Source organism: Acartia tonsa, chromosome 15 (genome assembly GCF_053477335.1).
Source record: "Acartia tonsa isolate MP-2025a chromosome 15, ASM5347733v1, whole genome shotgun sequence".
Taxonomy (NCBI): Eukaryota; Metazoa; Arthropoda; class Copepoda; order Calanoida; family Acartiidae; genus Acartia; species Acartia tonsa.
In genome coordinates this window covers 381,732-398,982 of record NC_137274.1, presented here as the reverse complement: position 1 = coordinate 398,982, position 17,251 = coordinate 381,732, and the positions used below count along the sequence as shown (strand labels likewise).

The window sequence follows — 17,251 nt, the reverse complement described above, 5'->3', positions numbered from 1 at the left end:
CCAACAATCAATCAAGGAAAAAAGTTTGTTAAAGAATATAGATAGATTGGTATTTTCTTTTTACTACTGTTTTAAATCTATCAAGTTAATAACAAATTCAATAAAATTGACTGAATAACCATATAAATGTATAAAGATTTGTGATTTAAATTATGCCATGAAAAATCCTCCAATGTGTTTTGTAAAAATCTTTGAAACTTTTGATTTCATTGTTTATGTATGTACACTCAAGAATGATGAATCTTATCTGATCTAGAAAGGCAGAAGGATACTAAATTGTAATTGTAATTCATAGTAACCGAGTTATTACTAAAATAAATTTTTGACAGCTGTGGGATTCGAACCCACGCCCTTGCGGACTGGTGCCTAAAACCAGCGCCTTAGACCACTCGGCCAAACTGCCTGTTGTGCTGGTAGTTGTGCGAATAAGAAAAATTGTTTCTTAAGTTTTTTTTTCAGCCTTACTGTGTAAAAGCATCAAACACCTAAAAAAAAATTGTTTTTCCAGTGAGTGATTTTACAAAATTAACTGCCTCCAGAGAGGATTGAACTCTCGACCCCTGGTTTACAAGACCAGTGCTCTGCCACTGAGCTATAGAGGCTTGCCTGTTCACGTTGCACAATTTAAACCTAGCCTAACCTAGCCTAGCCTAACCTAACCTAACCTAAGCTATTGCGGTTTGCACCTTGTGTTAAAGACTTTGAAATTGCTAAAGGATTCAGTTGAGTATTAGTCAGCTCATGCTTCAACAGGGGGATGTAGCTCAGTGGTAGAGCGCATGCTTTGCATGTATGAGGCCCCGGGTTCGATCCCCGGCATCTCCAATCATCAATGATTTTTGTTATTTCTTTGAAGTTGTCTGTTGTTCAAAATGAGTACTTTAGTGAAAAAATATTTGTATGGGGTTATGCGGACACAAAAATGTGGAACGCTTCACGATTTTGCGTGTCATCCTTGCGCAGGGGCCATGCTAATCTTCTCTGTATCGTTCCAATTTTAGTATATGTACTGCCGAAGCAAGTACAATTGAGATTAGAATTTAGTTGTCTATAAAGATCAGCATTTGTTACACAAATTGCAAAAACAATTCTGTTGACCCTGACGTGATTTGAACACGCAGCCTTCTGATCTGGAGTCAGACGCGCTACCGTTGCGCCACAGAGTCAGATGTTAGAATTGCTGCAACTTTGAATTCATGCGAAACTAAAGGAAAGAATTTTTTTCCCCTTTTTTCTATCCACTATACAATGCAAGCGACCAATAGAAAAAAGGCGCTGCTTTCGTCCGGCCTCTATGATGGAGACCAGGGGTCGTAGCTCAGCTGGTAGAGCGTCTGATTCGCATTTAGAAGGTCTCGGGTTCAAATCCCGACGACTCCAAATTTTTTTTCTTTTCAATTTTCAAAAGTATTAGGCAAAACCATGGGCTTGACCGGGAGTTGAACACGGGACCTCTCGCACCCGAAGCGAGAATCATGCCGCCTAGACCATCAAGCCTGGCTTGTGCCCTGTTAACTGTCAGTAGCAGCCTGTAATTCATCAATTTACCTGCCGATTGCTTCCAGCTGTGATCCTGGATTGATGGATGGCCGTCCGCCAGAGCCAGCAGTCGTGGCCGAGTGGTTAAGGCGTTGGACTTGAAATCCAATGGGGTTTCCCCGCGCAGGTTCGAATCCTGCCGGCTGCGAATTACAGATTTTGTTAGTTTCTAGTGTTTTATTCATTTTTTTTTTGCAAAACCAGAAAGTTACCTTGCAACTCACATGGCCTTCCTGGTATAGTGTTAAAATAAGACTTTTGTCAGGTGTGGGGTTCGAACCCACGCAATCTTACGATTATGAGAGCTTAAATCTCACGCCTTAGACCACTCGGCCAACCTGACAGGTTGCCACAATGCGGCACTCATTGCAAAACGCATGAAATCACGACTGACAAGCACTGATTTAGCAAAGCTCCACAAAATAATTTTCGCGACGAAGATGGGATTCGAACCCACGCGGGCAGAGCCCATTGGATTAGCAGTCCAACGCCTTAACCACTCGGCCACCTCGTCTGTGAAAGAGGTTAACCTAGATTACTTGCAAAGCATACATAACAACAACAACAACAAACACAAAAACAACAAAGTATATATTGCATCACTCGTGTCAAAAGACTTCCCACGCCGGGAGTTGAACCCGGGCCTCCTGGGTGAAAGCCAGATATCCTAGCCGTTAGACCACGTGGGATTCTGTTTCCGTCCGGGATCGAACCGGAGACCTTCTGCGTGTTAGGCAGATGTGATAACCGCTACACCACGGAAACTTGTTACATCAGATAGACAGCTTTATTGCCATAATTTTTTTCTTTAAACTCCTGACTAAAGTGTGCTAGTTACTAGGCAAAAATGTATTTGTGGTTTTCACTTTTGAGTACATTATAGTTCTGTACAATAAGCGTCAGTGGTATAGTGGTGAGCATAGCTGCCTTCCAAGCAGTTGACCCGGGTTCGATTCCCGGCTGACGCATTTTCATCTGTGTTGCCTAGGAGTACATTTTTGTACATTTAAAAAGTGTAGTAATCCTACACTGCCAACAAGCCTCCGTAGCGCAGTAGGCAGCGCGTCAGTCTCATAATCTGAAGGCCGTGAGTTCGAGCCTCACCGGGGGCAGGCAAACACTTTTTCATCTCCTGGTTGTGTTTTGAAAAAATAGTTTTGTCAGAAGTGGGATTCGAACCCACGCCCTCATCGAGGACCAGAATTCTCACAACCACTCTCTATCAGAGAGCAAGGAAGTTGTCCTTGAGTCTGGCGCCTTAGACCACTCGGCCATCCTGACTGTTAATATAGTGTTCACGGATTAAGAAATCACATGTTTTGATAAGCCAAAAAGGTTAGCCAAAATGCAATGTTAGCATCCCATCTGGGGATCGAACCCAGGACCTTTGGATTAGAAGTCCAACGCGCTATCCTCTGCGCTAATGGGACTTGGTTAGAGAAAAGAAAATAGTAGCATTTGTTGACAGAAAACATTATGGAAGGCAAGAAAAAGAAAATCAAGTAGAGAAGAAAAAAAGTATGTAGTTTTTGTATTGTGCTTATACTTATACACATCATATCAGTCAGGCCCGTTAGCTCAGTTGGTTAGAGCGTCGTGCTAATAACGCGAAGGTCACGGGTTCGATCCCCCTACGGGCCAGCTAATACTTTTACCAAATTGAACAGTTTGCAGTGCGGAAATATTTAATGGATAAAAAAAAGAAATTTCACAAGGTTGAAAAATTATCTCTCCCCGACCGGGAATCGAACCCGGGCCTTCCACGTGACAGGCGGAGATCCTCACCACTAGACTATCGAGGAATTCTTGTTGACCAGCTATTTTCTAGTCTCTACGTACATATCACACTGATTGGAGACTTGAACAAAAAATGAGAGCGCCCGAGCAGGGGCTCGAACCCTGGACCGTTAGGTTAAAAGCCTAACGCTCTACCGACTGAGCTACCCGGGCATCATGCTATTTTACAATTACAGTAACAAAATTGTCTCACCAGATGGCAGCAGCATTTTAGTTCATGGTAGGCTTGGTTTTCTCTCTGTTTATTTTTGGTTAAGTGCAACCTGAGTTGTATAGAATAAATCATCACTCCATAATTTTCCTGTATTGTAGCATTTTGCATTTAGTATATGTCACATTTTCCAATGTTAAATGTCTACGGCCATACCATGTTGAAAGCACCAGTTCTCGTCCGATCACTGAAGTTAAGCAACATTGGGCCAAGTTAGTACTTGGATGGGTGACCGCCTGGGAATACTTGGTGTCGTAGGCAAATCTTTTCATCCTTTTTTATAAGTTGAGAAAAGAAAAAAACAAAGTCTGAGAAATGTAAACCAGACAACTGCTTATGTTCATTTTTTACACCTAAAGCCCTTATACAATGCAACCACTATGATATAATATGTAGTTACTGTTTTTGTCACCAGATGGCAGCTCTGTTTAGTTCCCAGTTAGGCTTTGTTTTCTCCGTGTTGAGGCATAAGTTTTAGGTTGACAACTATTATTGTTCAATAAAATGATATCTTTTAGTATTACACATACCTACTTGGATTAATATTTTAGTTACTTTGTGCTTGTATTTTATGAAAATTAACTTTTCCGGTCGGACCTTGAACAAATATCAAAAATATATGAATGTCCAAGTAACTTTACATCATTGTCTAAAACGACCAAGCTAATATTGCTTGATTCACTTCTACAAGAGGTGTGTATCAGCTCTGCTTCGATGGGTTGCTCACCTTGAGTCCGCTCGGGTTGAGTGTCTGTCTTAGTCAGTCACAAACATCTTTATTCAGGGTTAAAGAGAACCCACTAATCACTGGAAACCAATCAAGAACTTAGAACCATTTTCCGTAAATACCTGTACGTATTTTCTCTTGGTAATGCATTTTCCATTTAGTTTATGACACATTTTCCTTTGATAAATGTCTACGGCCATACCATGTTGAAAGCACCAGTTCTCGTCCGATCACTGAAGTTAAGCAACATTGGGCCAAGCTAGTACTTGGATGGGTGACCGCCTGGGAATACTTGGTGTCGTAGGCTTTAACATTTTATCCATATTTCAAAATTTGTCTCTTTTTCTTCCTTGTCCGTAGATTCCTGTACTGTTGAGCGTTTTGCATTCATTTCACGCCACATTTTCTCTTCGTAATGCATTTTGCATTTAATTTACGCGACAATTTCCGTTGATGTATGTCTACGGCCATACCATGTTGAAAGCACCAGTTCTCGTCCGATCACTGCAGTTAAGCAACATTGGGCCAAGTTAGTACTTGGATGGGTGACCGCCTGGGAATACTTGGTGTCGTAGGCTATAACATTTTATCCATATTTCAAATTTGTCTCTTTTTCTTTCTTGTCCAAGAAAAATTTCTAATCACTGAGAACATAAGGTGAAACCCAAGGGGATGTAGCTCAGATGGTAGAGCGCTCGCTTAGCATGCGAGAGGTACGGGGATCGATACCCCGCATCTCCATGTATCATTTTTCCCCCTACTACACAAGCACCAAACAAAAAAATAAACACACAGAAAAACAAAAGTCTGAAAATTTAAACCAGTAAAACTTTAAACCTTTTTGTTGCATTAGAATGTTATTTAATAAACCAGAAGTTAGAAGAGCATTTCCTCAGAGTAAATGTCTACGGCCATACCATGTTGAAAGCACCAGTTCTCGTCTGATCACTGAAGTTAAGCAACATTGGGCCAAGTTAGTACTTGGATGGGTGACCGCCTGGGAATACTTGGTGTCGTAGGCTCAATCTTTTTGGAATTTTGACCCAACCAATCCTAGCCCAAACCTAACTAAACCTCACACAAGTTTGAAAATCATGTTGTCACTTTATGTCTACGGCCATACCATGTTGAAAGCACCAGTTCTCGTCCGATCACTGAAGTTAAGCAACATTGGGCCAAGTTAGTACTTGGATGGGTGACCGCCTGGGAATACTTGGTGTCGTAAACTCTACATCTTTCTTTCTTATCTTGTCACTGAAAACAGAAAAGTTGTGTTAACGTAGAAAATAATTGCTGCAACGTCCGGGAATCGAACCCGGGCCGCCCGCGTGGCAGGCGAGCATTCTACCACTGAACCAACGTTGCTGGCATGCTCTTTGGCTATTCGTATAACCCAACCCCTTGCTGAAAATCTTTATTCAGAAATCTGTCAATTTATAACCCAAATACAGATTGATATAGCTTTACACCTGAACGATTAATATGACTTGCTGTAAGTAGACTTTGGCAGTAGGTAAGGACTTTCTTCAGCCCGGCAAGACAATATCTGAGTGATCCTTGGTTCACTTGTACACACCTTTTAGTGAAGTGAATCAAGCAAGTATAGCTTGGTCAGTTTAGACAAATGGTAACTGCAATTTTAGCCATTCCTACCGTAGGCTATTTGTCAGCATGGTTGGCCAGTTTTATTTTCACAAATTTGAAGTGGTTGGTTGGAGATGAATGGTTTTGTGGTGAACACATCCTGACATCCTGTCCCTACATGCCTGTTGTAATATGTTTCTTTAAGTGGGCTCTCTACTGGAAAGCCTTCAGATAAATTGGATGTAATTCCAATATGATCCACTTACACGGAAATCTTTAGTAAAAGGCGAAAGATTTATTCGTGCTGTAGGTAGATCCTGGACATGCTAAAACAACACAAATAGCTCCATATCCTTGGCAGCTGTTAGGCTTGTTCCATTGACCAATCTAATGTAGTTGTCAGCAAAGACATGTAGAGATTGTGTCAAAGTTCAGCTTATTCACCAAAAAAACATAAGCCCCTAGAATAACTTGAGGCAGAAAATTATCCATTAAATGACATTCAACTTTAGGGGTTTTGCACCACCTAGCATTAAAACATTGAACTACATAAAGGAAGTGGAGCCATTGTGCTTTTGGCAGCATGCTTGTTGACTTGTGCAAACTTGATACAGGTTGTACACAATGTATTGAGTGGTCCAGTTTAGAAGTGGGGACAAGTGGGCCGATCCTGGTGGTACTGCAATACCAGGCCAACCCGTGATAAGGCTGGAGCAAGCTCCAAGTCCTCATCCCCTAACAAAAATGAGTTTAATATCGAAGGGGACACATGGTCCCCGTATCAGATATTAAGCTGATAAGAACAGATACTACACTTTGATCTTAGCCAAAAGGCCGAGAAGCGATGCCGAAGATTAGTTTCAGTATACTACCTTAGAGTCATAACCTGACTATTGTACTGTCTGGCAAAAGATTGGCATGCAGGCTGCCTAATCATTGTTAGAGAGAGTATAGTCAATCTGCCTAGTTCAAAGCAAAAACTTTACTTTAAATTGGGCTTCGATAGAAGCCTTTTTCTGGCCAACTACACAAACTTTAGCAATTCCTGGTGTGTAAAATTTGAACTAGATGGTTAAGTTAAACATTCTAATTCTGTTGTCTGTTCTGTATTTATTAGGGGATGCGCGAACGCAGTCCCCAACTACCAAAAATTGTGCGTTCGAGTTACCCACATTTGGGGTAATCGTAGGGGTCAGCCATGCCTGAGTGCAATGGCACAGCCTCACCCTAGAGGAACCACCTTAGTGATCATGGTTAACCTCCACGCCAGGTAAGTATGAGGGAAAGAGTCGATTTCAGTGTATGGGTGACAAAGACTATAGATATTTTGCTGACCAGCTCCACGACTTTACACAAAACATGATTCAGTTGAAGTGTCCCCTCAGAAATGCTATATTTATACTTTTTCAAATAGTTGGTTACATACTTTGTTGATGAAACCTTCGGTAGGAGGTCTTCCATTGAAACAAATGCGACACCTAGAGGCCAAATTATTGACTACATAAAATACATGATTGCTACTTTACAGGTTATGAATTCTTATTGCAGATAGTGAGCTATCATCAGCTCTGACAGAAATAGCATTACAGTTCACACTGCAACCACTGGATCTATACACACCTCTTAGTGAAGTGAATCAAGCAAATTTAGCTTGGTCAGTTTAGACAAATACAAGATGCAAACTGTCACTTCTTATAACAAGATTACCAAGAGTTAGCACTGGTCGCAACGAAACAAACCATACAGAAGGATGGTATGGTAATATCCACATTATAATGTGAAAATGCCTTACCAAATGTCTACGGCCATACCATGTTGAAAGCACCAGTTCTCGTCCGATCACTGAAGTTAAGCAACATTGGGCCAAGTTAGTACTTGGATGGGTGACCGCCTGGGAATACTTGGTGTCGTAGGCTCAATCTTTTTGGAATTTTGACCCAACCAATCCTAGCCCAAACCTAACTAAACCCCACACAATTAATGTCTACGGCCATACCATGTTGAAAACACCAGTTCTCGTCCGATCACTGAAGTTAAGCAACATTGGGCCAAGTTAGTACTTGGATGGGTGACCGCCTGGGAATACTTGGTGTCGTAGGCTTATCCATTTTTAAAAAATTGCCTCAAAAAAGTTGTGATACTGTAGAAAATAATTGCTGCAACGTCCGGGAATCGAACCCGGGCCGCCCGCGTGGCAGGCGAGCATTCTACCACTGAACCAACGTTGCTGGCTTGCTCTCATGATATTCGTGTAGTTAGTTTTTGTGTACCTATTGCAAAGACCAACCATACAAAGTGCAGAGCCCAGGCAGCCAACATAGCCCGGCTAGCTCAGTCGGTAGAGCATGAGACTCTTAATCTCAGGGTCGTGGGTTCGAGCCCCACGTTGGGCGAATTTTTTTTACATGGAACAGTTTTTAAAAATATATTTGAATTTGTTTCGTGATATACTGACAATAGGGTAAATCAGGCGCCATGGCTTAGTTGGTTAAAGCGCCTGTCTCGTAAACAGGAGATCCCGAGTTCGACTCTCGGTGGTGCCTTGATCCTTTTATTACTACTATCCATGGCTACACATACATAGGGTAAAGATTTGCAAAAATGCCGCGACCCGGGATCGAACCGGGGACCTTTAGATCTTCAGTCTAACGCTCTCCCAACTGAGCTATCACGGCTAGTTAAAATAATGTTGCTTATCTTGGTCAATATGGAAAAAAGATCACTTTTACATGACTCTAAAAAGTTTAGGTCCTACCGAGATTTGAACTCGGATCGCTGGATTCAGAGTCCAGAGTGCTAACCATTACACCATAGGACCTTGATGCAGATCTACACTCCAAAGGGTAAAAAAAAATTAATTTTGTATAAAAAGAAAAGAAAAAAACCTTACGTATTGGTTCCTGCCGGGATCGAACCGGCGACCTTGTCCGTGTGAAGGACACGTGATAACCACTACACTAAGGAACCATTGTCAACTAAGTAACCAAGCCAAGATACATAAGAAACAGACATAAAATGTGCAACTACAAAGCCACGTCACTAAGCTAGGTCTCGTGGCGCAACGGATAACGCGTCTGACTACGGATCAGAAGATTGCAGGTTCGAATCCTGCCGAGATCGAAAATTTTAAAGATTCGTTTGGCTATTAAAGAAAATTGCTATAAAATAAGTCGCCCCCGGGTGGGCTCGAACCACCAACCTTTCGGTTAACAGCCGAACGCGCTAGCCGATTGCGCCACGGAGGCTAATACAAGATAAAAATATTACATTATTTTTAATATTATTCTATGGTGCCTTCAAATATAAAAACAAAAAAAAGATTGGTTTACTTATGTTGGTAGGGCTAATTACCACCGAACACTCATTAGCGCGGTCCGACTACTGACCGACACGGAAACTCTTGGCTGCTGGGTTTCCCCTCTGGCCCAATCCGCCCCTCATTAAGCAACCTGATCACCTAGGGCTCCCCCTAAGTGGCCATGTTGATGCCAGGCTTAGTGCGGACGCCAATTCAACGTGTTTCAATGGTAACCAGGCGTTCCCTGCCTCAAACCATCCCAAACTCTGACCTCCCAGTAGCAGGATTACAGAACCTCGCCACGGTTCCAGTCAACTATCACATCAATTTCTGTCACAATGTACCATTTGAATTGCAATTTTTTTCATATTTAATTTTGGGTGTGATTTCGCCAGCTTCCGTTATGGTCTAGTGGTTAGGATAGCTGGCTCTCACCCAGCAGGCCCGGGTTCGATTCCCGGTAACGGAAAAATACATTTTGTCGAACCCCCAAGTAATTATATCAACATCCCCGATCCAAAAAAAAAAGGAGATAAAAAAAAGATAGAGAATTGGATATTTTTAAGTTTTTACTTTTCAGCCAGGGTGACACCAAGCCTGCGTGGCCTAATGGATAAGGCGTCGGTCTCCTAAACCGAAGATTGCGAGTTCGAGTCTCGCCGTGGGTAACATTATCTTTTTAGCAAAAGTTGTTTTGGTTGCAGTGCTTCCAAGGTTTCTTGAAGGCAGTGTAGTAGCAAATATGGAGAGTGAAAGCAAGCTGCTCTAGTGGCGCAATCGGTTAGCGCACGGTACTTATAGACAGTACAACAAGTTATGCCGGGGTTGTGAGTTCGAGCCTCACCTAGAGCAAGCACTTTTTCAACCCTTAAACCTGGCAGGGTCTTCCATGAAAAGAGCAAAAATATTTTGTTTACTTAAACAAAGCATTTTATCTTACCAAAATACTAAAATATTCTCTAGCAGTACCTCATAATATCAAATACAGGTACTGTGGTTCGATTTCAAAATTTTTTTGTAACTATGCTTTACTAACCAACAATCAATCAAGGAAAAAAGTTTGTTAAAGAATATAGATAGATTGATATTTTCTTTTTACTACTGTTTTAAATCTATCAAGTTAATAACAAATTCAATAAAATTTGACTGAATAACCATATAAATGTATAAAGATTTGTGATTTAAATTATGCCATGAAAAATCCTCCAATGAGTTATTTAAGCAAACAAAATTTAGCATAAATGGATATTTAAATTTTGTTTGCTTAAATAACATTCTATTGCAACAAAAAGGTGATGTTAGGAAATAATTTCTTGAATAAAATCATAAAACGTTTTTTCATTTAATTTTCATTTTTTCACTGTTGTGTTTTTATTTGACATTAAAAATAAAAATCATAAAAAATCTTCCAAATCAAAGAGAAAAAATCTTTGAATTATTGGTCAATTTAAGTTCAAAGATTTTTTTTTTTGTAAAAAGTTAATTTTTTAAAAATATTTTAGAAAAAAATCTTCTAACAAAAAAAAATTATCATAATCCAAGATGGCGTCAATACATGTAAAATAATTTTTAAAACAAAAAATTAAAACTTGAATATCTTTTTTCACAGATTGAATTTCAAAAATCGGTCTGACAGTTTTTCCAAAGTCAGTATGATCTATTGAATGAAAAAGGTTTGAAACTGATAGAACATTTCAAAATAAATGGTTCCCACATTCTAAAAATTTTCCCACGCTTGACATTCTTGAAAAATGCTAAATAAATGGACATTTAAACAAACCAAAGATCGCGTTTTTAGCAATGGAATGTGTTTTGTAAAAATCTTTGAAACTTTTGATTTCATTGTTTATGTATGTACACTCAAGAATGATGAATCTTATCTGATCTAGAAAGGCAGAAGGATACTAAATTGTAATTGTAATTCATAATAACCGAGTTTTTACTAAAATAAATTTTTGACAGCTGTGGGATTCGAACCCACGCCCTTGCGGACTGGTGCCTAAAACCAGCGCCTTAGACCACTCGGCCAAACTGCCTGTTGTGCTGACAGTTGTGCGAATAACAAAAATTGTTTCTTAAGTTTTTTTTTTTCAGCCTTACTGTGTAAAAGCATCAAACACCTAAAAAAAATTTGTTTTTCCAGTGAGTGATTTCACAAAATTAACTGCCTCCAGAGAGGATTGAACTCTCGACCCCTGGTTTACAAGACCAGTGCTCTGCCACTGAGCTATAGAGGCTTGCATGTTCACGTGGCACAATTTAAACCTAGCCTAACCTAGTCTAACGTAACCTAACCTAACCTAAGCTATTCCGGTTTGCACCTTGTGTTAAAGACTTTGAAATTGCTAAAGGATTCAGTTGAGTATTAGTCAGCTAATGCATTCAACAGGGGGATGTAGCTCAGTGGTAGAGCGCATGCTTTGCATGTATGAGGCCCCGGGTTCGATCCCCGGCATCTCCAATTGTCAATGATTTTTGTTATTTCTTTGAAGTTGTCTTTTGTTCAAAATGAGTACTTCAGTGAGAAAATATTTGTATGGGGTTATGCGGACACAAAAATGTGGAACGCTTCACGATTTTGCGTGTCATCCTTGCGCAGGGGCCATGCTAATCTTCTCTGTATCGTTCCAATTTTAGTATATGTACTGCCGAAGCAAGTACAATTGAATCTAGAATTTAGTTGTCTATAAAGATCAGCATTTGTTACACAAATTGCAAAAACAATTCTGTTGACCCTGACGTGATTTGAACACGCAGCCTTCTGATCTGGAGTCAGACGCGCTACCGTTGCGCCACAGAGTCAGATGTTTGAATTGCTGCAACTTTGAATTCAGGCGAAACTAAAGGAAAGTCTTTTTATTTCTTTTTTTCTATCCACTATACAATGCAAGCGACCAATAGAAAAAAGGCGCTGCTTTCGTCCGGCCCCTATGACGAAGACCAGGGGTCGTAGCTCAGCTGGTAGAGCGTCTGATTCGCATTTAGAAGGTCTCGGGTTCAAATCCCGACGACTCCAAATTTTTTTTTCTTTTCAATTTTCAAAAGTATTGGGCAAAACCATGGGCTTGACCGGGAGTTGAACCCGGGACCTCTTGCACCCGAAGCGAGAATCATGCCGCCTAGACCATCAAGCCTGGCTTGTGCCCTGCTAACTGTCAGTAGCAAGCTGTAATTCACCAACTTACTAGCCGATTGCTTCCAGCTGTGATGCTGTATTCATGGATGGCCGTCAACCAGAGCCAGCAGTCGTGGCCGAGTGGTTAAGGCGTTGGACTTGAAATCCAATGGGGTTTCCCCGCGCAGGTTCGAATCCTGCCGGCTGCGAAAGTCAGATTTTGTTAGTATCTAGTGTTTTTTTTTACTTTTTTTTGCAAAACCAGAAAGTTACCTTGCAACTCACATGGCCTTCCTGGTATTGTGTTAAAATAAGACCTTTGTCAGGTGTGGGGTTCGAACCCACGCAATCTTACGATTATGAGAGCTTAAATCTCACGCCTTAGACCACTCGGCCAACCTGACAGGATGCAACAGGGCGGCACTCATTGCAAAACGCATGAAATCACGACTGACAAGCACTGATTAAGCCAAGCTCTACAAAAAAAAAATTATCACGACGAAGATGGGATTCGAACCCACGCGGGCAGAGCCCATTGGATTAGCAGTCCAACGCCTTAACCACTCGGCCACCTCGTCTATGATAATGATTAGCCTAGATTACTTTCAAAGCAGACATGACACATGACATCAACAAAAAAAAAAAAAAAAAAAAAAAACGCAATATTGCATCAATCGTGTCAAAAGATTTCCCACGCCGGGAGTTGAACCCGGGCCTCCTGGGTGAAAGCCAGATATCCTAGCCGTTAGACCACGTGGGATTCTGTTTCCGTCCGGGATCGAACCGGAGACCTTCTGCGTGTTAGGCAGATGTGATAACCGCTACACCACGGAAACTTGTTACATAGAGTAAACAGCTTTATTGCCCTCTGCTTTTCTTTAAGTGTGCTAGTTACTAGGCAAATATGTATTTGTGGTTTTCACTTTGGCGTACATAATAATATTGTAAAACAAGCGTCAGTGGTATAGTGGTGAGCATAGCTGCCTTCCAAGCAGTTGACCCGGGTTCGATTCCCGGCTGACGCATTTTCATCTCAGTTGCCTAGCAATACATTTTTGTACATTCAAAAAGTGTAGTAATCCTGTACTACCAACAAGCCTCCGTAGCGCAGTAGGCAGCGCGTCAGTCTCATAATCTGAAGGCCGTGAGTTCGAGCCTCACCGGGGGCAGGCAAACACTTTTTCATCTCCTGGTTGTGTTTTGAAAAAAAAGTTTTGTCAGAAGTGGGATTCGAACCCACGCCCTCATCGAGGACCAGAATTCTCACAACCACTCTCTATCAGAGAGCAAGGAAGTTGTCCTTGAGTCTGGCGCCTTAGACCACTCGGCCATCCTGACTGCTAACAGAGTGTTCACAGATTAGGAAATTCCATGTTTTGATAACCCAAAAAGGTTAGCCAAAATGCAATGTTAGCATCCCATCTGGGGATCGAACCCAGGACCTTTGGATTAGAAGTCCAACGCGCTATCCTCTGCGCTAATGGGACTTGGTAAGAGAAAAGAAAATAGTAGCATTTGTTGACAGAAAACATTATGGAAGGCAAGTAAAAGAAAATCAAGTAGAGAAGAAAAAAAGCATGTAGTTTTTGCATTGTGCTAATACTTAAACATGTCATCTCAATCAGGCCCGTTAGCTCAGTTGGTTAGAGCGTCGTGCTAATAACGCGAAGGTCACGGGTTCGATCCCCCTACGGGCCAGCTAATACTTTTACCAAATTGAACAGTTTGCAGTGCGGAAATATTTAATGGATAAAAAAAAGAAATTTCACAAGGTTGAAAAATTATCTCTCCCCGACCGGGAATCGAACCCGGGCCTTCCACGTGACAGGCGGAGATCCTCACCACTAGACTATCGAGGAATTCTTGTTGACCAGCTATTTTCTAGTCTCTACGTACATATCACACTGATTGGAGACTTGAACAAAAAATGAGAGCGCCCGAGCAGGGGCTCGAACCCTGGACCGTTAGGTTAAAAGCCTAACGCTCTACCGACTGAGCTACCCGGGCATCATGCTATTTTACAATTACAGTAACAAAATTGTCTCACCAGATGGCAGCAGCATTTTAGTTCATGGTAGGCTTGGTTTTCTCTCTGTTTATTTTTGGTTAAGTGCAACCTGAGTTGTATAGAATAAATCATCACTCCATAATTTTCCTGTATTGTAGCATTTTGCATTTAGTATATGTCACATTTTCCAATGTTAAATGTCTACGGCCATACCATGTTGAAAGCACCAGTTCTCGTCCGATCACTGAAGTTAAGCAACATTGGGCCAAGTTAGTACTTGGATGGGTGACCGCCTGGGAATACTTGGTGTCGTAGGCAAATCTTTTCATCCTTTTTTATAAGTTGAGAAAAGAAAAAAACAAAGTCTGAGAAATGTAAACCAGACAACTGCTTATGCTCATTTTTTACAACTAAAGCCCTTATACAATGCAACCACTATGATATAATATGTAGTTACTGTTTTTGTCACCAGATGGCAGCTCTGTTTAGTTCCCAGTTAGGCTTTGTTTTCTCCGTGTTGAGGCATAAGTTTTAGGTTGACAACTATTATTGTTCAATAAAATGATATCTTTTAGTATTACACATACCTACTTGGATTAATATTTTAGTTACTTTGTGCTTGTATTTTATGAAAATTAACTTTTCCGGTCGGACCTTGAACAAATATCAAAAATATATGAATGTCCAAGTAACTTTACATCATTGTCTAAAACGACCAAGCTAATATTGCTTGATTCACTTCTACAAGAGGTGTGTATCAGCTCTGCTTCGATGGGTTGCTCACCTTGAGTCCGCTCGGGTTGAGTGTCTGTCTTAGTCAGTCACAAACATCTTTATTCAGGGTTAAAGAGAACCCACTAATCACTGGAAACCAATCAAGAACTTAGAACCATTTTCCGTAAATACCTGTACGTATTTTCTCTTGGTAATGCATTTTCCATTTAGTTTATGACACATTTTCCTTTGATAAATGTCTACGGCCATACCATGTTGAAAGCATCAGTTCTCGTCCGATCACTGAAGTTAAGCAACATTGGGCCAAGCTAGTACTTGGATGGGTGACCGCCTGGGAATACTTGGTGTCGTAGGCTTTAACATTTTATCCATATTTCAAAATTTGTCTCTTTTTCTTCCTTGTCCGTAGATTCCTGTACTGTTGAGCGTTTTGCATTCATTTCACGCCACATTTTCTCTTCGTAATGCATTTTGCATTTAATTTACGCGACAATTTCCGTTGATGTATGTCTACGGCCATACCATGTTGAAAGCACCAGTTCTCGTCCGATCACTGCAGTTAAGCAACATTGGGCCAAGTTAGTACTTGGATGGGTGACCGCCTGGGAATACTTGGTGTCGTAGGCTATAACATTTTATCCATATTTCAAATTTGTCTCTTTTTCTTTCTTGTCCAAGAAAAATTTCTAATCACTGAGAACATAAGGTGAAACCCAAGGGGATGTAGCTCAGATGGTAGAGCGCTCGCTTAGCATGCGAGAGGTACGGGGATCGATACCCCGCATCTCCATGTATCATTTTTCCCCCTACTACACAAGCACCAAACAAAAAAATAAACACACAGAAAAACAAAAGTCTGAAAATTTAAACCAGTAAAACTTTAAACCTTTTTGTTGCATTAGAATGTTATTTAATAAACCAGAAGTTAGAAGAGCATTTCCTCAGAGTAAATGTCTACGGCCATACCATGTTGAAAGCACCAGTTCTCGTCTGATCACTGAAGTTAAGCAACATTGGGCCAAGTTAGTACTTGGATGGGTGACCGCCTGGGAATACTTGGTGTCGTAGGCTCAATCTTTTTGGAATTTTGACCCAACCAATCCTAGCCCAAACCTAACTAAACCTCACACAAGTTTGAAAATCATGTTGTCACTTTATGTCTACGGCCATACCATGTTGAAAGCACCAGTTCTCGTCCGATCACTGAAGTTAAGCAACATTGGGCCAAGTTAGTACTTGGATGGGTGACCGCCTGGGAATACTTGGTGTCGTAAACTCTACATCTTTCTTTCTTATCTTGTCACTGAAAACAGAAAAGTTGTGTTAACGTAGAAAATAATTGCTGCAACGTCCGGGAATCGAACCCGGGCCGCCCGCGTGGCAGGCGAGCATTCTACCACTGAACCAACGTTGCTGGCATGCTCTTTGGCTATTCGTATAACCCAACCCCTTGCTGAAAATCTTTATTCAGAAATCTGTCAATTTATAACCCAAATACAGATTGATATAGCTTTACACCTGAACGATTAATATGACTTGCTGTAAGTAGACTTTGGCAGTAGGTAAGGACTTTCTTCAGCCCGGCAAGACAATATCTGAGTGATCCTTGGTTCACTTGTACACACCTTTTAGTGAAGTGAATCAAGCAAGTATAGCTTGGTCAGTTTAGACAAATGGTAACTGCAATTTTAGCCATTCCTACCGTAGGCTATTTGTCAGCATGGTTGGCCAGTTTTATTTTCACAAATTTGAAGTGGTTGGTTGGAGATGAATGGTTTTGTGGTGAACACATCCTGACATCCTGTCCCTACATGCCTGTTGTAATATGTTTCTTTAAGTGGGCTCTCTACTGGAAAGCCTTCAGATAAATTGGATGTAATTCCAATATGATCCACTTACACGGAAATCTTTAGTAAAAGGCGAAAGATTTATTCGTGCTGTAGGTAGATCCTGGACATGCTAAAACAACACAAATAGCTCCATATCCTTGGCAGCTGTTAGGCTTGTTCCATTGACCAATCTAATGTAGTTGTCAGCAAAGACATGTAGAGATTGTGTCAAAGTTCAGCTTATTCACCAAAAAAACATAAGCCCCTAGAATAACTTGAGGCAGAAAATTATCCATTAAATGACATTCAACTTTAGGGGTTTTGCACCACCTAGCATTAAAACATTGAACTACATAAAGGAAGTGGAGCCATTGTGCTTTTGGCAGCATGCTTGTTGACTTGTGCAAA

General features: G+C 40.9%; 68 non-coding genes across 68 annotated transcripts; 32 read left to right on the top strand and 36 right to left on the bottom strand.

Annotated features, from left to right (window-relative positions):
- Positions 1-323: 323 nt before the first annotated feature.
- On the bottom strand, positions 324-403 carry TRNAL-UAG (transfer RNA leucine (anticodon UAG)). The gene has a single exon. It is a non-coding gene; the product is annotated as a tRNA-Leu (tRNA).
- A 127-nt stretch (positions 404-530) lies between these two features.
- Positions 531-602, bottom strand: TRNAT-UGU (transfer RNA threonine (anticodon UGU)). Its single transcript has one exon. It is a non-coding gene; the product is annotated as a tRNA-Thr (tRNA).
- A 151-nt stretch (positions 603-753) lies between these two features.
- TRNAA-UGC (transfer RNA alanine (anticodon UGC)) lies at positions 754-825 on the top strand. The gene has a single exon. It is a non-coding gene; the product is annotated as a tRNA-Ala (tRNA).
- Positions 826-918: 93 nt separating this feature from the next.
- LOC145308174 (U6 spliceosomal RNA) lies at positions 919-1,025 on the bottom strand. Its single transcript, XR_013876015.1, has one exon. It is a non-coding gene; the product is annotated as a U6 spliceosomal RNA (small nuclear RNA).
- Positions 1,026-1,094: 69 nt separating this feature from the next.
- Positions 1,095-1,166, bottom strand: TRNAW-CCA (transfer RNA tryptophan (anticodon CCA)). The gene has a single exon. It is a non-coding gene; the product is annotated as a tRNA-Trp (tRNA).
- Positions 1,167-1,307: 141 nt separating this feature from the next.
- TRNAA-CGC (transfer RNA alanine (anticodon CGC)) lies at positions 1,308-1,380 on the top strand. The gene has a single exon. It is a non-coding gene; the product is annotated as a tRNA-Ala (tRNA).
- Positions 1,381-1,605: 225 nt separating this feature from the next.
- On the top strand, positions 1,606-1,687 carry TRNAS-UGA (transfer RNA serine (anticodon UGA)). The gene has a single exon. It is a non-coding gene; the product is annotated as a tRNA-Ser (tRNA).
- A 111-nt stretch (positions 1,688-1,798) lies between these two features.
- TRNAL-UAA (transfer RNA leucine (anticodon UAA)) lies at positions 1,799-1,882 on the bottom strand. Its single transcript has one exon. It is a non-coding gene; the product is annotated as a tRNA-Leu (tRNA).
- Positions 1,883-1,971: 89 nt separating this feature from the next.
- Positions 1,972-2,053, bottom strand: TRNAS-GCU (transfer RNA serine (anticodon GCU)). The gene has a single exon. It is a non-coding gene; the product is annotated as a tRNA-Ser (tRNA).
- Positions 2,054-2,156: 103 nt separating this feature from the next.
- TRNAE-UUC (transfer RNA glutamic acid (anticodon UUC)) lies at positions 2,157-2,228 on the bottom strand. Its single transcript has one exon. It is a non-coding gene; the product is annotated as a tRNA-Glu (tRNA).
- A 3-nt stretch (positions 2,229-2,231) lies between these two features.
- Positions 2,232-2,304, bottom strand: TRNAV-AAC (transfer RNA valine (anticodon AAC)). The gene has a single exon. It is a non-coding gene; the product is annotated as a tRNA-Val (tRNA).
- Positions 2,305-2,435: 131 nt separating this feature from the next.
- On the top strand, positions 2,436-2,507 carry TRNAG-UCC (transfer RNA glycine (anticodon UCC)). Its single transcript has one exon. It is a non-coding gene; the product is annotated as a tRNA-Gly (tRNA).
- A 71-nt stretch (positions 2,508-2,578) lies between these two features.
- TRNAM-CAU (transfer RNA methionine (anticodon CAU)) lies at positions 2,579-2,651 on the top strand. The gene has a single exon. It is a non-coding gene; the product is annotated as a tRNA-Met (tRNA).
- A 46-nt stretch (positions 2,652-2,697) lies between these two features.
- On the bottom strand, positions 2,698-2,820 carry TRNAL-CAA (transfer RNA leucine (anticodon CAA)). The gene is made up of 2 exons: positions 2,783-2,820; positions 2,698-2,742 (listed from the first exon to the last, which is right to left on the bottom strand). It is a non-coding gene; the product is annotated as a tRNA-Leu (tRNA).
- Positions 2,821-2,896: 76 nt separating this feature from the next.
- On the bottom strand, positions 2,897-2,969 carry TRNAR-UCU (transfer RNA arginine (anticodon UCU)). The gene has a single exon. It is a non-coding gene; the product is annotated as a tRNA-Arg (tRNA).
- Positions 2,970-3,106: 137 nt separating this feature from the next.
- Positions 3,107-3,180, top strand: TRNAI-AAU (transfer RNA isoleucine (anticodon AAU)). The gene has a single exon. It is a non-coding gene; the product is annotated as a tRNA-Ile (tRNA).
- Positions 3,181-3,269: 89 nt separating this feature from the next.
- TRNAD-GUC (transfer RNA aspartic acid (anticodon GUC)) lies at positions 3,270-3,341 on the bottom strand. The gene has a single exon. It is a non-coding gene; the product is annotated as a tRNA-Asp (tRNA).
- A 75-nt stretch (positions 3,342-3,416) lies between these two features.
- TRNAK-UUU (transfer RNA lysine (anticodon UUU)) lies at positions 3,417-3,489 on the bottom strand. Its single transcript has one exon. It is a non-coding gene; the product is annotated as a tRNA-Lys (tRNA).
- A 200-nt stretch (positions 3,490-3,689) lies between these two features.
- LOC145308257 (5S ribosomal RNA) lies at positions 3,690-3,808 on the top strand. Its single transcript, XR_013876099.1, has one exon. It is a non-coding gene; the product is annotated as a 5S ribosomal RNA (ribosomal RNA).
- A 654-nt stretch (positions 3,809-4,462) lies between these two features.
- LOC145308349 (5S ribosomal RNA) lies at positions 4,463-4,581 on the top strand. Its single transcript, XR_013876186.1, has one exon. It is a non-coding gene; the product is annotated as a 5S ribosomal RNA (ribosomal RNA).
- Positions 4,582-4,733: 152 nt separating this feature from the next.
- On the top strand, positions 4,734-4,852 carry LOC145308416 (5S ribosomal RNA). The gene has a single exon (XR_013876249.1). It is a non-coding gene; the product is annotated as a 5S ribosomal RNA (ribosomal RNA).
- Positions 4,853-4,942: 90 nt separating this feature from the next.
- Positions 4,943-5,015, top strand: TRNAA-AGC (transfer RNA alanine (anticodon AGC)). Its single transcript has one exon. It is a non-coding gene; the product is annotated as a tRNA-Ala (tRNA).
- A 162-nt stretch (positions 5,016-5,177) lies between these two features.
- On the top strand, positions 5,178-5,296 carry LOC145308318 (5S ribosomal RNA). Its single transcript, XR_013876157.1, has one exon. It is a non-coding gene; the product is annotated as a 5S ribosomal RNA (ribosomal RNA).
- Positions 5,297-5,383: 87 nt separating this feature from the next.
- Positions 5,384-5,502, top strand: LOC145308500 (5S ribosomal RNA). The gene has a single exon (XR_013876328.1). It is a non-coding gene; the product is annotated as a 5S ribosomal RNA (ribosomal RNA).
- A 66-nt stretch (positions 5,503-5,568) lies between these two features.
- Positions 5,569-5,639, bottom strand: TRNAG-GCC (transfer RNA glycine (anticodon GCC)). Its single transcript has one exon. It is a non-coding gene; the product is annotated as a tRNA-Gly (tRNA).
- A 425-nt stretch (positions 5,640-6,064) lies between these two features.
- On the bottom strand, positions 6,065-6,182 carry LOC145308131 (U5 spliceosomal RNA). The gene has a single exon (XR_013875967.1). It is a non-coding gene; the product is annotated as a U5 spliceosomal RNA (small nuclear RNA).
- A 330-nt stretch (positions 6,183-6,512) lies between these two features.
- On the bottom strand, positions 6,513-6,704 carry LOC145307993 (U2 spliceosomal RNA). The gene has a single exon (XR_013875830.1). It is a non-coding gene; the product is annotated as a U2 spliceosomal RNA (small nuclear RNA).
- A 267-nt stretch (positions 6,705-6,971) lies between these two features.
- Positions 6,972-7,136, bottom strand: LOC145307907 (U1 spliceosomal RNA). The gene has a single exon (XR_013875749.1). It is a non-coding gene; the product is annotated as a U1 spliceosomal RNA (small nuclear RNA).
- A 519-nt stretch (positions 7,137-7,655) lies between these two features.
- Positions 7,656-7,774, top strand: LOC145308016 (5S ribosomal RNA). Its single transcript, XR_013875851.1, has one exon. It is a non-coding gene; the product is annotated as a 5S ribosomal RNA (ribosomal RNA).
- A 66-nt stretch (positions 7,775-7,840) lies between these two features.
- On the top strand, positions 7,841-7,959 carry LOC145308211 (5S ribosomal RNA). The gene has a single exon (XR_013876055.1). It is a non-coding gene; the product is annotated as a 5S ribosomal RNA (ribosomal RNA).
- Positions 7,960-8,015: 56 nt separating this feature from the next.
- On the bottom strand, positions 8,016-8,086 carry TRNAG-GCC (transfer RNA glycine (anticodon GCC)). Its single transcript has one exon. It is a non-coding gene; the product is annotated as a tRNA-Gly (tRNA).
- Positions 8,087-8,178: 92 nt separating this feature from the next.
- TRNAK-CUU (transfer RNA lysine (anticodon CUU)) lies at positions 8,179-8,251 on the top strand. Its single transcript has one exon. It is a non-coding gene; the product is annotated as a tRNA-Lys (tRNA).
- A 76-nt stretch (positions 8,252-8,327) lies between these two features.
- Positions 8,328-8,401, top strand: TRNAT-CGU (transfer RNA threonine (anticodon CGU)). The gene has a single exon. It is a non-coding gene; the product is annotated as a tRNA-Thr (tRNA).
- Positions 8,402-8,460: 59 nt separating this feature from the next.
- On the bottom strand, positions 8,461-8,533 carry TRNAF-GAA (transfer RNA phenylalanine (anticodon GAA)). The gene has a single exon. It is a non-coding gene; the product is annotated as a tRNA-Phe (tRNA).
- A 71-nt stretch (positions 8,534-8,604) lies between these two features.
- Positions 8,605-8,676, bottom strand: TRNAQ-CUG (transfer RNA glutamine (anticodon CUG)). The gene has a single exon. It is a non-coding gene; the product is annotated as a tRNA-Gln (tRNA).
- A 76-nt stretch (positions 8,677-8,752) lies between these two features.
- TRNAV-CAC (transfer RNA valine (anticodon CAC)) lies at positions 8,753-8,825 on the bottom strand. The gene has a single exon. It is a non-coding gene; the product is annotated as a tRNA-Val (tRNA).
- An 80-nt stretch (positions 8,826-8,905) lies between these two features.
- Positions 8,906-8,978, top strand: TRNAR-ACG (transfer RNA arginine (anticodon ACG)). Its single transcript has one exon. It is a non-coding gene; the product is annotated as a tRNA-Arg (tRNA).
- A 51-nt stretch (positions 8,979-9,029) lies between these two features.
- On the bottom strand, positions 9,030-9,103 carry TRNAN-GUU (transfer RNA asparagine (anticodon GUU)). Its single transcript has one exon. It is a non-coding gene; the product is annotated as a tRNA-Asn (tRNA).
- A 450-nt stretch (positions 9,104-9,553) lies between these two features.
- On the top strand, positions 9,554-9,625 carry TRNAE-CUC (transfer RNA glutamic acid (anticodon CUC)). Its single transcript has one exon. It is a non-coding gene; the product is annotated as a tRNA-Glu (tRNA).
- Positions 9,626-9,751: 126 nt separating this feature from the next.
- Positions 9,752-9,824, top strand: TRNAR-CCU (transfer RNA arginine (anticodon CCU)). Its single transcript has one exon. It is a non-coding gene; the product is annotated as a tRNA-Arg (tRNA).
- A 94-nt stretch (positions 9,825-9,918) lies between these two features.
- Positions 9,919-10,008, top strand: TRNAI-UAU (transfer RNA isoleucine (anticodon UAU)). Its single transcript is given in 2 exon segments — positions 9,919-9,956; positions 9,973-10,008. It is a non-coding gene; the product is annotated as a tRNA-Ile (tRNA).
- A 1,104-nt stretch (positions 10,009-11,112) lies between these two features.
- On the bottom strand, positions 11,113-11,192 carry TRNAL-UAG (transfer RNA leucine (anticodon UAG)). Its single transcript has one exon. It is a non-coding gene; the product is annotated as a tRNA-Leu (tRNA).
- Positions 11,193-11,321: 129 nt separating this feature from the next.
- Positions 11,322-11,393, bottom strand: TRNAT-UGU (transfer RNA threonine (anticodon UGU)). The gene has a single exon. It is a non-coding gene; the product is annotated as a tRNA-Thr (tRNA).
- Positions 11,394-11,545: 152 nt separating this feature from the next.
- Positions 11,546-11,617, top strand: TRNAA-UGC (transfer RNA alanine (anticodon UGC)). Its single transcript has one exon. It is a non-coding gene; the product is annotated as a tRNA-Ala (tRNA).
- A 93-nt stretch (positions 11,618-11,710) lies between these two features.
- LOC145308173 (U6 spliceosomal RNA) lies at positions 11,711-11,817 on the bottom strand. Its single transcript, XR_013876013.1, has one exon. It is a non-coding gene; the product is annotated as a U6 spliceosomal RNA (small nuclear RNA).
- A 69-nt stretch (positions 11,818-11,886) lies between these two features.
- On the bottom strand, positions 11,887-11,958 carry TRNAW-CCA (transfer RNA tryptophan (anticodon CCA)). Its single transcript has one exon. It is a non-coding gene; the product is annotated as a tRNA-Trp (tRNA).
- Positions 11,959-12,099: 141 nt separating this feature from the next.
- TRNAA-CGC (transfer RNA alanine (anticodon CGC)) lies at positions 12,100-12,172 on the top strand. The gene has a single exon. It is a non-coding gene; the product is annotated as a tRNA-Ala (tRNA).
- Positions 12,173-12,217: 45 nt separating this feature from the next.
- Positions 12,218-12,290, bottom strand: TRNAP-CGG (transfer RNA proline (anticodon CGG)). The gene has a single exon. It is a non-coding gene; the product is annotated as a tRNA-Pro (tRNA).
- Positions 12,291-12,398: 108 nt separating this feature from the next.
- Positions 12,399-12,480, top strand: TRNAS-UGA (transfer RNA serine (anticodon UGA)). Its single transcript has one exon. It is a non-coding gene; the product is annotated as a tRNA-Ser (tRNA).
- A 111-nt stretch (positions 12,481-12,591) lies between these two features.
- Positions 12,592-12,675, bottom strand: TRNAL-UAA (transfer RNA leucine (anticodon UAA)). Its single transcript has one exon. It is a non-coding gene; the product is annotated as a tRNA-Leu (tRNA).
- Positions 12,676-12,767: 92 nt separating this feature from the next.
- On the bottom strand, positions 12,768-12,849 carry TRNAS-GCU (transfer RNA serine (anticodon GCU)). Its single transcript has one exon. It is a non-coding gene; the product is annotated as a tRNA-Ser (tRNA).
- A 110-nt stretch (positions 12,850-12,959) lies between these two features.
- TRNAE-UUC (transfer RNA glutamic acid (anticodon UUC)) lies at positions 12,960-13,031 on the bottom strand. Its single transcript has one exon. It is a non-coding gene; the product is annotated as a tRNA-Glu (tRNA).
- A 3-nt stretch (positions 13,032-13,034) lies between these two features.
- On the bottom strand, positions 13,035-13,107 carry TRNAV-AAC (transfer RNA valine (anticodon AAC)). Its single transcript has one exon. It is a non-coding gene; the product is annotated as a tRNA-Val (tRNA).
- Positions 13,108-13,224: 117 nt separating this feature from the next.
- On the top strand, positions 13,225-13,296 carry TRNAG-UCC (transfer RNA glycine (anticodon UCC)). The gene has a single exon. It is a non-coding gene; the product is annotated as a tRNA-Gly (tRNA).
- A 71-nt stretch (positions 13,297-13,367) lies between these two features.
- On the top strand, positions 13,368-13,440 carry TRNAM-CAU (transfer RNA methionine (anticodon CAU)). Its single transcript has one exon. It is a non-coding gene; the product is annotated as a tRNA-Met (tRNA).
- Positions 13,441-13,486: 46 nt separating this feature from the next.
- On the bottom strand, positions 13,487-13,609 carry TRNAL-CAA (transfer RNA leucine (anticodon CAA)). The gene is made up of 2 exons: positions 13,572-13,609; positions 13,487-13,531 (listed from the first exon to the last, which is right to left on the bottom strand). It is a non-coding gene; the product is annotated as a tRNA-Leu (tRNA).
- Positions 13,610-13,685: 76 nt separating this feature from the next.
- Positions 13,686-13,758, bottom strand: TRNAR-UCU (transfer RNA arginine (anticodon UCU)). The gene has a single exon. It is a non-coding gene; the product is annotated as a tRNA-Arg (tRNA).
- Positions 13,759-13,895: 137 nt separating this feature from the next.
- On the top strand, positions 13,896-13,969 carry TRNAI-AAU (transfer RNA isoleucine (anticodon AAU)). The gene has a single exon. It is a non-coding gene; the product is annotated as a tRNA-Ile (tRNA).
- An 89-nt stretch (positions 13,970-14,058) lies between these two features.
- TRNAD-GUC (transfer RNA aspartic acid (anticodon GUC)) lies at positions 14,059-14,130 on the bottom strand. Its single transcript has one exon. It is a non-coding gene; the product is annotated as a tRNA-Asp (tRNA).
- Positions 14,131-14,205: 75 nt separating this feature from the next.
- On the bottom strand, positions 14,206-14,278 carry TRNAK-UUU (transfer RNA lysine (anticodon UUU)). Its single transcript has one exon. It is a non-coding gene; the product is annotated as a tRNA-Lys (tRNA).
- A 200-nt stretch (positions 14,279-14,478) lies between these two features.
- On the top strand, positions 14,479-14,597 carry LOC145308256 (5S ribosomal RNA). Its single transcript, XR_013876098.1, has one exon. It is a non-coding gene; the product is annotated as a 5S ribosomal RNA (ribosomal RNA).
- Positions 14,598-15,251: 654 nt separating this feature from the next.
- LOC145308668 (5S ribosomal RNA) lies at positions 15,252-15,370 on the top strand. Its single transcript, XR_013876490.1, has one exon. It is a non-coding gene; the product is annotated as a 5S ribosomal RNA (ribosomal RNA).
- Positions 15,371-15,522: 152 nt separating this feature from the next.
- Positions 15,523-15,641, top strand: LOC145308415 (5S ribosomal RNA). The gene has a single exon (XR_013876248.1). It is a non-coding gene; the product is annotated as a 5S ribosomal RNA (ribosomal RNA).
- A 90-nt stretch (positions 15,642-15,731) lies between these two features.
- TRNAA-AGC (transfer RNA alanine (anticodon AGC)) lies at positions 15,732-15,804 on the top strand. Its single transcript has one exon. It is a non-coding gene; the product is annotated as a tRNA-Ala (tRNA).
- A 162-nt stretch (positions 15,805-15,966) lies between these two features.
- Positions 15,967-16,085, top strand: LOC145308317 (5S ribosomal RNA). The gene has a single exon (XR_013876156.1). It is a non-coding gene; the product is annotated as a 5S ribosomal RNA (ribosomal RNA).
- An 87-nt stretch (positions 16,086-16,172) lies between these two features.
- LOC145308499 (5S ribosomal RNA) lies at positions 16,173-16,291 on the top strand. Its single transcript, XR_013876327.1, has one exon. It is a non-coding gene; the product is annotated as a 5S ribosomal RNA (ribosomal RNA).
- Positions 16,292-16,357: 66 nt separating this feature from the next.
- On the bottom strand, positions 16,358-16,428 carry TRNAG-GCC (transfer RNA glycine (anticodon GCC)). Its single transcript has one exon. It is a non-coding gene; the product is annotated as a tRNA-Gly (tRNA).
- A 425-nt stretch (positions 16,429-16,853) lies between these two features.
- On the bottom strand, positions 16,854-16,971 carry LOC145308130 (U5 spliceosomal RNA). The gene has a single exon (XR_013875966.1). It is a non-coding gene; the product is annotated as a U5 spliceosomal RNA (small nuclear RNA).
- Between the last annotated feature and the right edge of the window lie 280 nt (positions 16,972-17,251).